The 14,009-nt window shown below is 41.7% G+C and overlaps 1 long non-coding RNA gene across 1 annotated transcript; it reads left to right on the top strand.

Annotated features, from left to right (window-relative positions):
- The first annotated feature begins 459 nt into the window (after positions 1-459).
- LOC146589691 (uncharacterized) lies at positions 460-13,770 on the top strand. Its single transcript, XR_014897117.1, has 4 exons — positions 460-574; positions 1,324-1,376; positions 1,458-1,596; positions 13,636-13,770. It is a non-coding gene; the product is annotated as an uncharacterized LOC146589691 (long non-coding RNA).
- Positions 13,771-14,009: the final 239 nt, after the last annotated feature.

The raw sequence follows: 14,009 nt of genomic DNA, 5'->3' as shown, positions 1-14,009 counted from the left end.
CAGCAACACTAATAAACCAATTCTCTTGTTGCAGGGTAGAGAGAAAAGTGGCTGTAAAGGAGATATTATACCACTTCAAGCAACTTAGGCAACAGTTAAGATCCTAACATAAATGATCCGGACGTAGCGCAGAAGCTATGAGCTACAGCTAGAGATGCCTCTTCAGACACTCTTCTCATCCTCTGAAAGGGAGTACCTCTCTTCACGTGATTGGGAGTCTAGGCTGATTAGCTAGCTAAGTTACTACCTACATTTATTTAGATACCCTTGGTACCTACTTAAATGTCCCCCACCCCATTCCCAGTATCACAGGGTCCTCTTATCCTTCCCCACTYCTACCTCAACAATATGTGGCAATGTGTCCAGCCAGTACCTCACTGACCACTACAACTGTGACACTGCCAAGGCTCAGGCAGAGCGTGGCATGCTTTATCCTAACTCCRATTTCAACCATTTCTCCTTTTCACAGAACCACAGRATGGTTCAGGTTGGAAGGGACCTCYGGAGATCGTCTAGTCCACCCCCCTTGCTCAAACAGGGTCACCTAAAGCACATTGCACAGGATCGCATCCAGGTGGGTTTTGAAGACTCCACAACCTCTTTTGGCAACCTGTTCCAGTGCTCCGTCACTCTCACAGCAAAGAAGTTTTTCCTCATATTCAGGTAGAACTTCCTGTGTTTCAGTTTGTGCCTGTTGCCTCTTGTCCTGTCGCATGGGACAACTGAAAGGAGTCCAGCCCCATCCCCTTGGCACCCTCCCTACAGATACTTATACACATTGATAAGATCCCYCCTCAGTCTTCTCTTCCCCAGGCTGAACAGGCCCAGCTCTCGCAGCCGTTCCTCACAGGGCAGGTGCTCCAGCCCTCTGATCGTTTTCATAGCCCTACGCTGGACTCTCTCCAGTAGCTCTATGTCTCTCTTGTACTGGGGAGCCCTGAACTGGACACAGTACTTGAGATGAGGCCTCCCCAGGGCTGAGTAGAGGGGCAGCATCACTTCCCTCAACCTGCTGGCAACACCCTTCCTAATGCACCGCAGGAGACCATTGGCCTTCTTGGCCACAGGAGCTCATTGCTGGCTCATGGTCAACATAGTCAACCTCACCATCAACTCATCTAGCCTGTACTTCCTGAGCTTACCTATGAGGATGTTAGGGGAGACAGCACTGAAAACCTTGCTGAAGTCAAGCTAGACAACTTGCTCTCCCCTCATTTACCCAGCCAGTTATTCCATCATGGAAGATTATCAGATTGGTTAAGCATGATTTTCGCTTGGTGAAGCCATGCTGACTACTCCTGATCATCATCTTTTCCTCCACAGGCTTAGAGATGACATTCAGGATGAGCTGTCCCATCACCTTTCCAGGGATGGAGGTGAGGCTGACCAGCCTATAGTTGCCTGGGTCCTCCTTCTTGCCCTTTTTGAAGACTGGAGTGACACTGGCTTTCTTCCAGTCCTCAGGCACCTCTCCTGTTCTCCATGACCTTTCAAAGATGATGGAGTGTGGCCTAGCAATGATGGAGCGTGGCCTAGCCACTCTCAGTACATCCTGTGGGCAGAAGAGCAAAGTGATCTACCCAATCTCATTGCCAGGTAATCACCCCTTCATATTATAAGAGTGTTCAGCAACTTGTTAGCATGGTTTTCACTGCCCTGCGTGGCTGGCTCCTGTGATTCAGGACTGAGGTCTTTTGGTGCTACTCCCTACTCAGAGCCTGAACAGAATAAATCACTGTTCAGYTATTTAGTATTGGGTTAAGTGTTAAAAGAAAGCAATTCTCTCTCTCAGGCTGACACTTGGTGACTTAATTACATGCAGTTCACTAGACATTTTGTAGGGAATAAAATCTGCTTCTCAGTGGGATGTTTTATGCAGTTACCACCATTCCTAGGCATGGAAGAGAGCATTAAACAAGCACCTTCTCTACGCACTTAACATATCTCTTTATGCTACCTATATGGTTTTACACACTGCTATAGTATCCAAACATTCCTTTCACGATTGCAGTCACATTCAGGAATATACACCTCCTACTCATTCCGGTGCTCCAGACTGTACAGTCCAGCATGTGTACCAAAAGGGAGAATGAACTGAGATCTTGGACCTCGGCTCCATACCAAAGACCAGAAAGGCATTCTTCTTATGAGAATGGARCAGGATTTTTATAGGGATATGTGGCCTTCCTGTTAGCATATATTTTTGAATGAAGCTAATACTCTGAAACATCTAATTCTGGAAAGTTAAAATACAGCATCTCCTGTACGTTACAAAACATCCTCCAGTTCTGCTAGCCTTACTGGAAGCTAAGGGCATTGTACAATGAACCTATGTGATAACAGGTTTCCTGCTTTATACTTCTCTGTACTCCCAGAGGACACTGTTGCTGTTGTCTTAGTTTGTTGCTTACGCCTGTGATTATCCCATTTGTGGCTCTTGGAGGGTAAAATGAAAGCTTTAGCAATCTCTCATTTTAGCTAAATAAAACCAATCTTTGAGGAGCCAGAAAGGCCACCAGCTATAACTCTTCAAATAAATTAAATTGTGYCTGTTCTCTGGCTGTGAGACCAGCAGTCATGATCTGGTCATGTCCATGACACTGATGTCTYATACTGTGTTGGAAATACTGCCTTGCCCAGGCTGACTTCTGAGTGGTACCAGGGAATCCAAGAGAGTCCTGGTTGCTCCAGCCAGAACTACCTGAGTAACTRTTCCAGGGATGTAACAGTGCTGACAACGAAGTTCCAGCACCCAGCAATACTCCCTGGCCTTGTTTAATTTACTAGGATAGATGTAATCATTGTGATTGCAAGGCTTAAGTGCCATTAATCTCATTTTTAGTTTACATACTAATTCCAATGTGAATTAATTCCCTTGGTTCTTACCAGTGTTTATTAATTCTGGTAAAATAATATTCTCCCCTCAAAAAACTAATCAACCAACAAATCCTCCAGCCCTACACATATGTACATATGTTAATATATATGAAAAATACCTTTTTTAATTCCCTTTATTACAAATGAGTCTCTATTTTAAAGTTCACCTCTGTGTATTCCCAGCCTTTGGTAAGTCTGGATCTGATGTCAACTTTGATGAAATCTGGACCTAATCTTTGAAGCTAATGCTTGATCTGCTTGATAAATTAAACCACGTCCCAAAACTAGTTAATCTTTTGCACACTATTAAGATTCAATTTTAAGGCCAAATGCTGAAGCAAACATCTTTTTTAATTTGGGAATGCTTCACACAGGAAAATTTAAGAGTATTTTAACCCATCCTGTCAACAGTTTCCTAGTGAAACCACTTGTAAAGTGTAGGGTCATGTAGAGGTAAAGAATGGTGATGGATGGGATACTGGGAAATGGGTGTAGGTGGCAGAGAAAAGTGGGATGGAAAGTCTACGAACCCTGCAATCCACTCTCTTGGTTGTGCTCCAGCATCTGAAGCCACTGCACTAGCAGGTAAAGGATCAGTCTTTGGTAGTCCACTTCCATTCCTTGTTATGTAATTTTGCACATGGAGGACACTGAAGGGAATTCAAAACCAAACCTGAAGATACAGATACAGATTTGGGGAATCTAACATATCCATGGGACTGTAAGCAGCTTGCTGTGAAACATGCCAGCAGCACCAGAGAGTATTAAACAGCAAAGAAAAACTCTTTAAGTGCTAACAGCTTTTAAAATGCTAGTGGCTTAATAGGGCTTGAAGAGAAGAGTGAGCTGGAAATTTTCACAAGCAGGGCTCTGTATTTCCTAACAGGAAATAGAGGGAGAAGAGGAGAGACCCATCATTTTTTTATGTGTTTTTTGTCATCACACGGTCAATAATTTCACCTTCCAGATATTTCAATGAATGGTGATAATGCCTTTTCCAATATAACAGTGTGCATGCAATGGGCAGAATAATGCCTCAGAATCAGTATGTTCCCTTTAATTCATTTCAGTGTGTCGCTGTTGCGATAGTAATTACAACCACCTAAAGAACCTCTAAGACCTACAAACAATATGTCTCTGTTAAAGATATTTCTCTGACGAAAATACTTCCCAACACATAATTAAGATTGCTCAGTTATAAGCTCACTTGCTCTCATAAAGTCAAGTTCAGCAAAATTTAAACCTAAGAGAAACCAGAAAATACAGAGTGTAACAAGGCAATATTAACTCCAGCCTCTATACAAATGTCTCAGCGTATCTGTCATGCAAACAATTCATCTCTGTGGTGAGTGTCTTTCGGGGAACATAGTGTATAACTACTATAGCACAGACATGCTTTCTCTTTGGAAGTATACTGCATTTAACAGTGACACTCCCTTTACATGTGTACACTAACCTGATTTCTTAGAAACAGTTCCATAATAACTGAATTTTTCCCATGCTGCTATGCACCACAGAACACTATTTGGTCACATGTATGTTATTAAGCTCACAGAATATTTTCCCTACTTCACTTTATCTAAGTGCCAGAGGCTAAAATGTTCCCAGGACTGACCCAATATATAAAACTCAATAGTGAAAAGAGGCATCCTGGATACTATGCTGAGAGAGCATCGTTGCAATGTGTTGGTCCATGGTTCAGGATGAGAGAAAACTTGAGCTACTGAGTCCTGAGGTTTCTAGTAAGAAATAGATGCATGAGGGGATAATGGGTTGTTTTTTGGCACAGGGAGTGGTTTGGTTTTTCACATTTTCCTGCTGACTGATTCTTTTAAATGAGGTGAGATTCACCACCATTTTGCTATTATCTTTAGTACTCTTACAGGTTCTGTTTTAAATGACAGTCAGAAAACATTAAGCAGAAATCTTTAGCAGATACATAGAGAGACAGTAACTAGCTTTTGAAAACGCATGTATAACTCTCTGAAGCCTCAAATCCAGCAGCAGTTTACAACAGAGCCCAGCTTTTATTTATGTCCTTAGAAAAAGCATAATTCTCTGAAAATACTCAGGAGATCTCACTGTCACATTTTACAGCTGGGTTTTCAGAAGTACTTAACTGAGCTCTTTGAGTGGTACATGACCATTTTTTTAAAAACTATGATCCCAGCAGTATGTGTATAAAAGAAGAGTGAAGCTTAAGGTTTGACCTAGCACTACAGATAATCTAACCCTTTAGTTCAAGGTCTGTCAAAACCAAGGTATGAACTCATCACTTACTTTTTTAGTCCTTCATCTCCAAAATAGGATGGAAATACTGTGGCATCTCAGAAATGCTGATGAGATAATAGAGGTGAAGGATCAGTGGTACCTGTGTGGATGCACACCTCTTACCCTTCTAGAGAGGTAAACTCTAAACCACAACTGATCTCTTAATAATGGCTGTAACCCTCTTAACCTTGCACTTTCATAACCTAATAAACTTGCTCCAAGCATGCCTGGAAAATGCTGTGGTGATGTAGGAAAAGAAAAGTTTTTAAAGATCAGTGCAAGCATTTAAAACAAAATTTTTAAACAATAATAGGAAAAAATAGTTTCCATTGGAAAACTGGTATCGTGCCAAGTTATGAATGCTGAAATACCCCAGCAGTTCATAAATTCATGAATTCAGTTGTTTCATTTGCATATGAATATGCAAAGGTGCACTGCTACCAAATTCTCTGCTTCTTACACTCCTGAAACCATCATAAGAAGGTGATAGTCAGCATTGGGTAATAACAGAAGCTCAGAAGCTCAAGGAGATAAAACTGAGGTAGACCTTACCTTATGGTAATAGATCTTGGAAAAAAATCAGAGGTGGCATGAGTCAGCACAGTTGCATCAGCTTTGTGATGTCTGTATTTGGTCTATGGAGGAATCCAAACACAGCAGATCTCACTTTAGAAGTAAATTTTACATAGCCTTTGGGCTGTTGAGCAATGTAAGAGAGGGACAAAAGGACTTCAGGCATAGACAATTCCCATACTCCCCCTGAGGAAAATTTCTGCAGCAACCAGTGATTAAGTGTGATTGGAACCAAGCAAAATATTTTTTTTAGAGAGCTGTTTTTTTCCTGAGTCAAAATGGACTTGTTTTTGAATTCACAAATTCTAAAATTGAAAGTGGAAGTGTTCTCACATGTTCCAGCTAGTGCCCCCTTCCTCTCCCAAAAATAAATATGACCATACATTCTCTAGAATGATTGCAAAATTGCTAGGAGTAATGGTTATGAATCTCCTGAATTTCAAGACTGATTAGTTGTTTTGGATTTGTCTGTTGGTTCTAATTCTAGTTCCCTTGCTGGTCATCCTGTTTCATGCAGTTATAAAAGCCTGTAGAAAATTCTGCATAATGTTTCCAGACAGAGGAACTGCACTATATGTGTCTTCCTTGGGTTGGAAAAGATAAAGAAGTTGCTACTTCCTTTATGTGGATCTTTAGTATCTTCTTGACCAAACGAAACCCACAGAACTAGACAGGAATTTAGGAACACAAGTATTTGCAGAAATGCAGTCCATTCAGCAATGACACCAAAGAAAAGTAAAACAGGCACAGGCATCTTCCCCTTAAGATGGCAACATATGCAATTCTGAATGACCTTCCAGAGTACTCTAAAATGATGACATCTGCGGAAGTCAGTTTTGTGTGTTTACATGTAATGGTATTATATTACTACAAGGACTGCAGAGTTTAGTTATCATTATTAATTTACTTCTTTTGAAGCCACAGTGAATCAGTACTGTTTACTACACTTTCTTACATGGTAGTCTATAGGAACAAAATGCCTTCAAGCTCAATTGCATCAGCTATACAAGTATGTACAGATTCCCAGCTGACTCCCAGGCTAGGAGCCTGATCCAGCCATACTTTCTAAAGAGAAAGGAAAAGAGTTAAGTGCAAAAAGCAACAGCAGAACCAGAGGAGCAGTGCTTATGCTAATCACAGCTTTTATGTAAGTGCCCTGCCACCTGTATGACTAACTGTGGGATGCCAGCCTTTGGCTCTACTAGGGTACGCCTAAGAACATTTTAATGGGAAGTTGCCATTTTTTTTAAGAGCCATCATTACAGGGGATTTTTTTTCTCAAAAAATTGCAAGGACATTAGAGAATATTAGCAAAAATTGAACAAAGCATTTCTAAACCTGACTCTGTATGTGTGTGTTTTCTTCTATACACATATTGCAAGCTCCTTTTAGCAAGAACCAGATTTTTCTACCATATTGCTTTTATTAAGAACCTAATGAGGTTTATTTTTCCTAAAAACTCTTGCTCTGTGGTTTAATCTCATGAGAGTCCCACTTACTTTGGTTTCATTATAATTTTTGCCCTTCTGATAATGAGGAAAAGAGAGAAATGTGAACCCTAAAGTTTCAAACACTAGAAAACACAAATAAAAGGAATTGAGATTCTTCAGCAAGTATGATGATGGAATTTTGGAGTCTTACAGAATGTTACTGAATGGTTGGGGTTAGCAACACTGCTAGTCACTAGACTAGAAGGCTTGGAAAGAAATGGCTTAATCTCACGCAAGAGTTTGAGCAGGATGTTTCCTTTTGTTTTTCCTTCCCCACCCTAGCCTAGTACCAAATCACATACATTGCTTCAGATTTCCAACACTTCCCAATCTGGATTAATTTACATTTGGAGACAGGGTGTGAATTAAACTGTTATAAAAGGCTCAGATGCAGTGCCAACTTGTTACTATGATCTTTCAAGAATCAAATGCTTTTTCTGTTAAGGAAGCTCTCAGAATTTCTTGCATTTGGAAATCTCTTTCATTGCACAGATTATTTATCAAATGCAAAAGAAGACATATACAAACAAATGCATTCATAGTAACACAACAGTTGCTCGAGAACTTGCCACAGTTGGAGGCTCTGTTGTACTATGGTCTATAGTAAGACATTGCCTTCTTCAAGGAGATTTCAATCTGAATAAATCCAGATGCTTCACAGGGATGCAGAATGCAACAAAAAGCCAGAAGCAACCAAGAGAAGACCAGTGGACAGCAGGATACACAGTAAACTATTATAGATAGTGCAAACAGAACTTGCAGCCTGCAGCCTGAATTGCACATTTACAGCCCAAAGTGAGAAGAAGGAGGGCCTGACTCCATTTCTTAATTAATTAGATAATGTGGAGGTGACTTGAGTCTGCATGCTACATTGTATGTGCCATAAATAGGATACATAGCAGTGAATATGAGACCCTCCTTGTTTTTTGCAGACATGCAATTCCATTTTCTGCCAAGGGATGCGATATACTTTCTACCCACTGAGGACTACAAATACCACATTCATACCACAAATTCTAATTAAAACACTACATCCACAGCACTGGATGAAGATTTAGCTGATTCAAATTTGACTATGTCAAACATATGAAGGATGTTCTCCTTCTTGCCATTATTGATACTTGTACCAGAGCTGTATTAGTCCTAAGGTGTTTGCCAGCAAATTGTATTCAGGGCCTGTTCATCCTGCCAGCATTCATAGAAACCTCTTCCTTAAATATTATCTTAATCAATTAGAGCTGCCCCTGCCATTTTTTACAGGCCCCATAGAAATTATTCAGGGGTCACAAATCTCCCAGTGCCTGCAATTTCCATCCTGAACCATTTCTGGCCAACACATCCTCCAGTCATCGCATTTTAGTGAATTAATGTATTTGTGATCTATAACCCTCCCTAACACTCAGCTTACTACCACCTGGGTAAGGCACCTTCATTAGAGCCTTCATTAGAGCTAGAGAATATAGGAAGGAGCTGAGAGCTGAGCATCTTTAGTTTCTCTCCAACATGCCCACAGGAGCAGAAGGGAGCCAGAATACTGAGAGGTAATTGCTGTTTTTTTTTTTTTTCTTCTTCTTTGGTTCACCCTTTCCCATTAACAGCTAGAGATAGTATCTCTATAGATACTATCTCTAGCCTTAGAGATACTCCATTCCTCCTTTACCATATTTCTTCTCTCCTTTGGGGGCGTGTGACTGGTCTCAGGGGTACACAGTACAGCTCACCTCCCACATCTCCAGTACCAGTGTCACAGAGAGCCCAAACATTGCCAGCAAAGATGCTGGTCCTTCTTCCCATCAAATCAACTTTCCTCTCCCTGATTTCAGTGACAGTTCAAACTTGCCCTAAAGCTACAGATACATTGGTTTAGCTGAAAGGCAAAATTCCTTTCTATAGAGACCAAAAAAGCATTACCAGGTATMTGCTAGCAGCACCATATCTAAACATTCCTGCAGTTACTAGACTTCGTTACTAGCACAAACAGGGTATCAGTTATTTCTGAGCTAATTTGATATAAAACTGACAAATGCTAAGAGCACTGGAAAACAATAAGAAGTCATATATAACATTTTCCACCAGCTTAAATAGTACACTGAGTTCTGACTTCCTAGGTATACATATAAATGAAACTTTGCACGTATCTGGACTGATTCAAGGTGAGGCAGATGTCAATCAGTTGTTGTAGAATATATGCCTTACTTCTCCTCCCTTATTATTTTAAACAAACTTAAAAAACTAAGGTGAAAAGAAAGTATCTTAAATCACTGGGAAGTGTTTAATTTATCCATCAGTATCCACTAACTTATTTATGCCATTTTATTTCAATGCTGCTTAGAGGCATTGGACCCAACTGTGCTGAGGCACACTGAGGATTTGCACAGTCTTCTTGCTTTTGGAAGACTCAGCTAAAGATGTTTCACCAAGAGAAGGAACAGGAGTAAGGTGGTACTCCAGGATAGAGGATACTTGCTGCAGGGCTTGTTTTTTTCCATAGCCTTTGGAGAAATGTAGAAAGACAAGAGGACAGCTTGTTGAAGAAAGGTGTGTATTTGATGATGTGCTGCAGAATGTTAAAAGGCATGAGCTGAATGCAGTGCATTTTAAAAACCCGTGAGAACTTTTTATAAATAAAATTAAGAAAAGAATACAGAAGGATACTGAAAGTCCCGAGATTATCCTTTAGATCCCCTTCTTCCTCTAAACGTAGTTGTTTGCTCTCTCTCATTTGTAGAGATCCCAAATTTGTATATGCAGAACTAACTTCTCTGCCTCTTAATTTGATTAGGATCCAGTGGAGCCCAAGGTTAAAAAACATCCTTCTTTATACCCTTTCTTTTATAGCCTACCACTGTTCAGTATACTTGATTGCACTTTCATTATCTATTTCTACTTCACATAGGTATTGAGCTTACAGCATCAGCAACTGCTGAGAATTTTCAGAGATTAAGCAGGTTTGAAGTAGAACCCATTTGAATCCAATATACCTCTCTGCAGCATGGAAATATGTACAGCTTTCCTCAGCTGGACACTCTGCTATACTTAACCCCCCTCCTTCCAGTTCTTAGCTGTTCCCTCCCTCAGTGAATGAAGCAGAGAAGAGCTAAAGAGTTTGCTGACAAGGTGGCACTGATCCACCAGCCAAAGCAGGCAATCTTGTAGGACTTTTTTAGTAGTTGAAGCGTGTGTGATAGTGGAAAAGGGGAACAGGAGAAAGCTAGGAAAGCTAAGGGCAGAGTCCAAAAATAGGTCGGAACATACACCACTTCCTGTGAGTGGGGAGTCAGGTATCTCCACCAGTTTAAAACTCATCAGATTTTAGTAACAGTTTTATTGTGCCCAATATGTGAGATAAATGTGAACTGAGATGTAAGAAAATTATCAGGCAGTAGGTTTAAAACAGGCAGAAAAGAATTGCTTTCACATGATGCATACTGCCATTGTGGAACTTGTAGCAACGAGTTGTTGTTGCAGCAAAAATTGATTAATGGGCTTTTTAAAAGGGTGGAAAGATTTGTGGATGGTGGTTCCATCCTTGGCTATCAAATATGATGATCCAAACGCAAACTCTGTCCAGGAAAATGCTAAATGTTATTTGCCAAAAGCTCCCATGATGTTCCAGGGCAAGAATCGCTTTACAGAGAGAAACTCTGTAAGTACCCACTCTTGGCCCCTGTTGGTGATATGATATCAAGCTAGCTGGACTTTAGTATAGAATGAATGTTCTTGCATTTTGTCTAACATTCTGCATTTGGCTAATAGATTTTGCATGGTGCAATACAGGTGCTCATCTATAAGGATTTGTACAGTTCTGGTGAATTTACCACTTGCATCTAAGGATATTACTGGACCCTGAGCAATAAAATACATTTATGATTCTAATAATTCAGGCTTTACCTGCTAAACATCCAGCACTCATTTTCTCTGCCATGGTTCACAAAGAAAAAAATAAAACTCTTTTACTTTCTATATATATGTGAGTGTCAAATGGAAACTCATAAAGAATGCAAATCTGTCCATCATTTGTGCTTGGAGTTATTTGGAGTCTGGTGCAGAGCAGGCTACAGAACAATAGAAAACATTGGTATACTGCTGCCCTTGCTGACATAACTGCAACAGATTCTTTTATACATAACTTTGACTATTCTTTTACAGTCATAAGATAGTCATTGAATAAAAAATACTGCAAGTTCTTTTTTTTCCAGTGATTGCACATTCTGTGCAGCCATGTTGCAGCCGAGGTGAGAATCATGCATTCAAATAGCTTGTAATACAAGTCTCAAACCCCAGCTTCTCCAGGAAGAAGACTATGTTCACTTCTGCTAAGACCAGCAGGCTCAGAGTTCTGCTGAAATGTAAAGGTTAAATTTCACATTCCAAAAAATCCCACCCAGGAGACTGCCTTGGAGCTTTTTACAGGGAAAAGATTTAATTAACTGAAGTCTCAGAATGTGATTTTCATGGTATGCTGCAATATTCAGTACAATAAATGACTGCCAAAACATATGTGTTATGATTCATAGTACTAGTTTGCTTAGACAACTTTTAAGATGATCCCTAAGTACAGAAACAGCTAACACACCAAAGGAGGGGAGGCTTTGCTGAGCAGTTTGAATGTCATAAATGCACAGTTATGGCTTAGTAATTGTATCACAGTTGACAGATGCTGCAGCAGTCATGTGACTAGAACATGACCTCATATTTCGGCTTTCTCCCCTCCTCCCCCAGTGATGAGCGCAGAGCTGGCACTTAAATAAGCAGAAGGCATTTACACAAGGCTAGTTTGTAAGTTACTTAAAGGAGAAGCCTGAATTTGGACAACACAGATACACTTTGTAAGGAAAGGTCACTAAACAACTTCTCAATAGCAGTGGTTAAGCAAAACTCTGTTTTCACTTGGGAAGCACTCTACAGTTGCTGATTGTCAGGGTAAAAATATTGACTCCCAAATCACATGGGCTTAGCTCATTCCTTCCCAATGCAAAATCTGCCGGAGGGGGCTGTCAAGGGAAGAAAGGCCTTCATGATCTGTTCACAGGATTACGAGAGAGATGATGGGGCTACTGCAAACTCAGGAGTCTTCCATGAGTTTGTGGGGGGACACTGCAGCAACGCAGAGGTGTCTCTGCCCCTGCCCAGCGGTCATCACTCTGGATGGTTTCCTTGGAGGTGTCAGAGCCTCTGCCTTTTTCACAGGAGTTCCAGAGCCTAGGAAATTCCCAGAAGGGCAGAACAGCTTGGAATGGTATTTACTTTTCTGGAGCTTTTCCAGGAGGACGCAGTGTGCCTGTTTTTTTTTTTTTTTTTTTTTTCAATAGATTTTGGATTACGCAGGTCCCAGGAGGGTTCTGGGAAGAAGCAAAGTGATGATGCTCTCTGGGCAGCTGAACACCACTTCAGCACAAAGGGGAACCCACACTGGAAATTTTGAAAGGTGCAATCAGCCCTGTGGAGATAATTTTCTATCATACCATTGTTACACAGGGACCAAAGCTGGGGCTGGCTGAGAGTTAAAAGCTCTAAATTTAAATCCCAGTTTCAGCACTGACCCCTTGGTGACACCAGGCAGATTACATGATGTAGGAAATGACAGTAGCAATTACTTGCTGAGATCTAGTGAGAGGGGCTGCAGTAGTGCAGAGATTTTTGTATTTTTTAGAGTTTTCTCACATATACATCTCCAGTTTGAAGCTACTCTTAGAATACAGGCCTGAAGCCTCTCAGCACAGCTTCAGTATTGTTAAAAAGCTAAAAGATGGGATTTTTCCATACAGTTATTCTACTCCAGCTCTTTTTTCTCTTGCTTTATGTTGCTTATCTGTTCTTCAGATTGACATGTGTCACAGTTATTCTTATCTACTGATTCTAGTGGTAATGAAAAATAAAACCTTAGTCTTGTTAATATTGTCAGCATATAAGCGCAGGATGGAGTTTCTCTGCTTTTGATAAAGAGGGTTTCAGACAAGTTTTGATTTCAACCCCAGGAAAGCTTTAGCCTGAAAAGCTCTGACTAGACCTGGCAACCTCTATTTTAATCATCCCTTCTGGACTGTTACCATTCCCAGGGAACCAGCGGTTTAGTGGCCCGGTGCCTTGTGCCCTGCAAAGTGACCTGTTATGTCACTTTGTCGCAGACGCAGTGCTTTCATCTGAATTTCACCTGCTTCTTAAGCGCGCTTRAAAACGTAGGGATAAAAAGACCTGTCGCGGGTATTATTGCTGGGCCATAAGCAAGGGTCTTCTGCTCCTTTCCTGCGCGCTCCGATGACAGAGCCTGCAGCCCCCAGGGGTACGACCCCTCCTCGGCAGCACGGCTTCGCCCTTCCCTGGGCGCGAGGCCACTGCCACGGCTTCCGGCACGGCACAGCTGGAGGAAGCCTGCCGGTGATTTTGGTTGGGCTTACTGGCTTTCTTTTTCCCTCTTTCCCAGAAAACCTGCTGGTTTCTTGCCTCTTTCTGTGGACGGCGGTTGATGGAGAGGCACCCCGGGAGCAGGGCGAGCAGCAGCCGCGGGCGCTGTGGCCGTGCCGCGTGTCGAGCAGGCCTCCGAAGGCTCCCGCTCTTTCTCCAGCTCTCCCGCCGAGCCCACTTCCCTCCAGGTCTCTTTCTGCTAGGGAAATCCAGTGCCTTATCGCGGCGAGCCCGGGGGCCYTGGGCCGCGCTGCGGTTACCGGCGGCTTTTGCCCTGGCAGCTCTCCAGTGGGAGGTTTGCAGCCCTTCCCTTGGCACCCAGGAACCCAGCTTGTCACGGCCASGGCTCCGGGATGCTTTTTAGGCAGCACTGTCAGTCAGGAAGCCTTTGGG

The sequence above is a fragment of the Rhea americana genome, unplaced genomic scaffold, assembly GCF_003343005.1.
Source record: "Rhea americana isolate MKP2758 unplaced genomic scaffold, rheAme1 scaffold_44, whole genome shotgun sequence".
Classification (NCBI taxonomy): domain Eukaryota; kingdom Metazoa; phylum Chordata; class Aves; order Rheiformes; family Rheidae; genus Rhea; species Rhea americana.
Note: the sequence above shows the minus strand (reverse complement) of the source record. Positions and strands in the feature narration are given on the sequence as shown.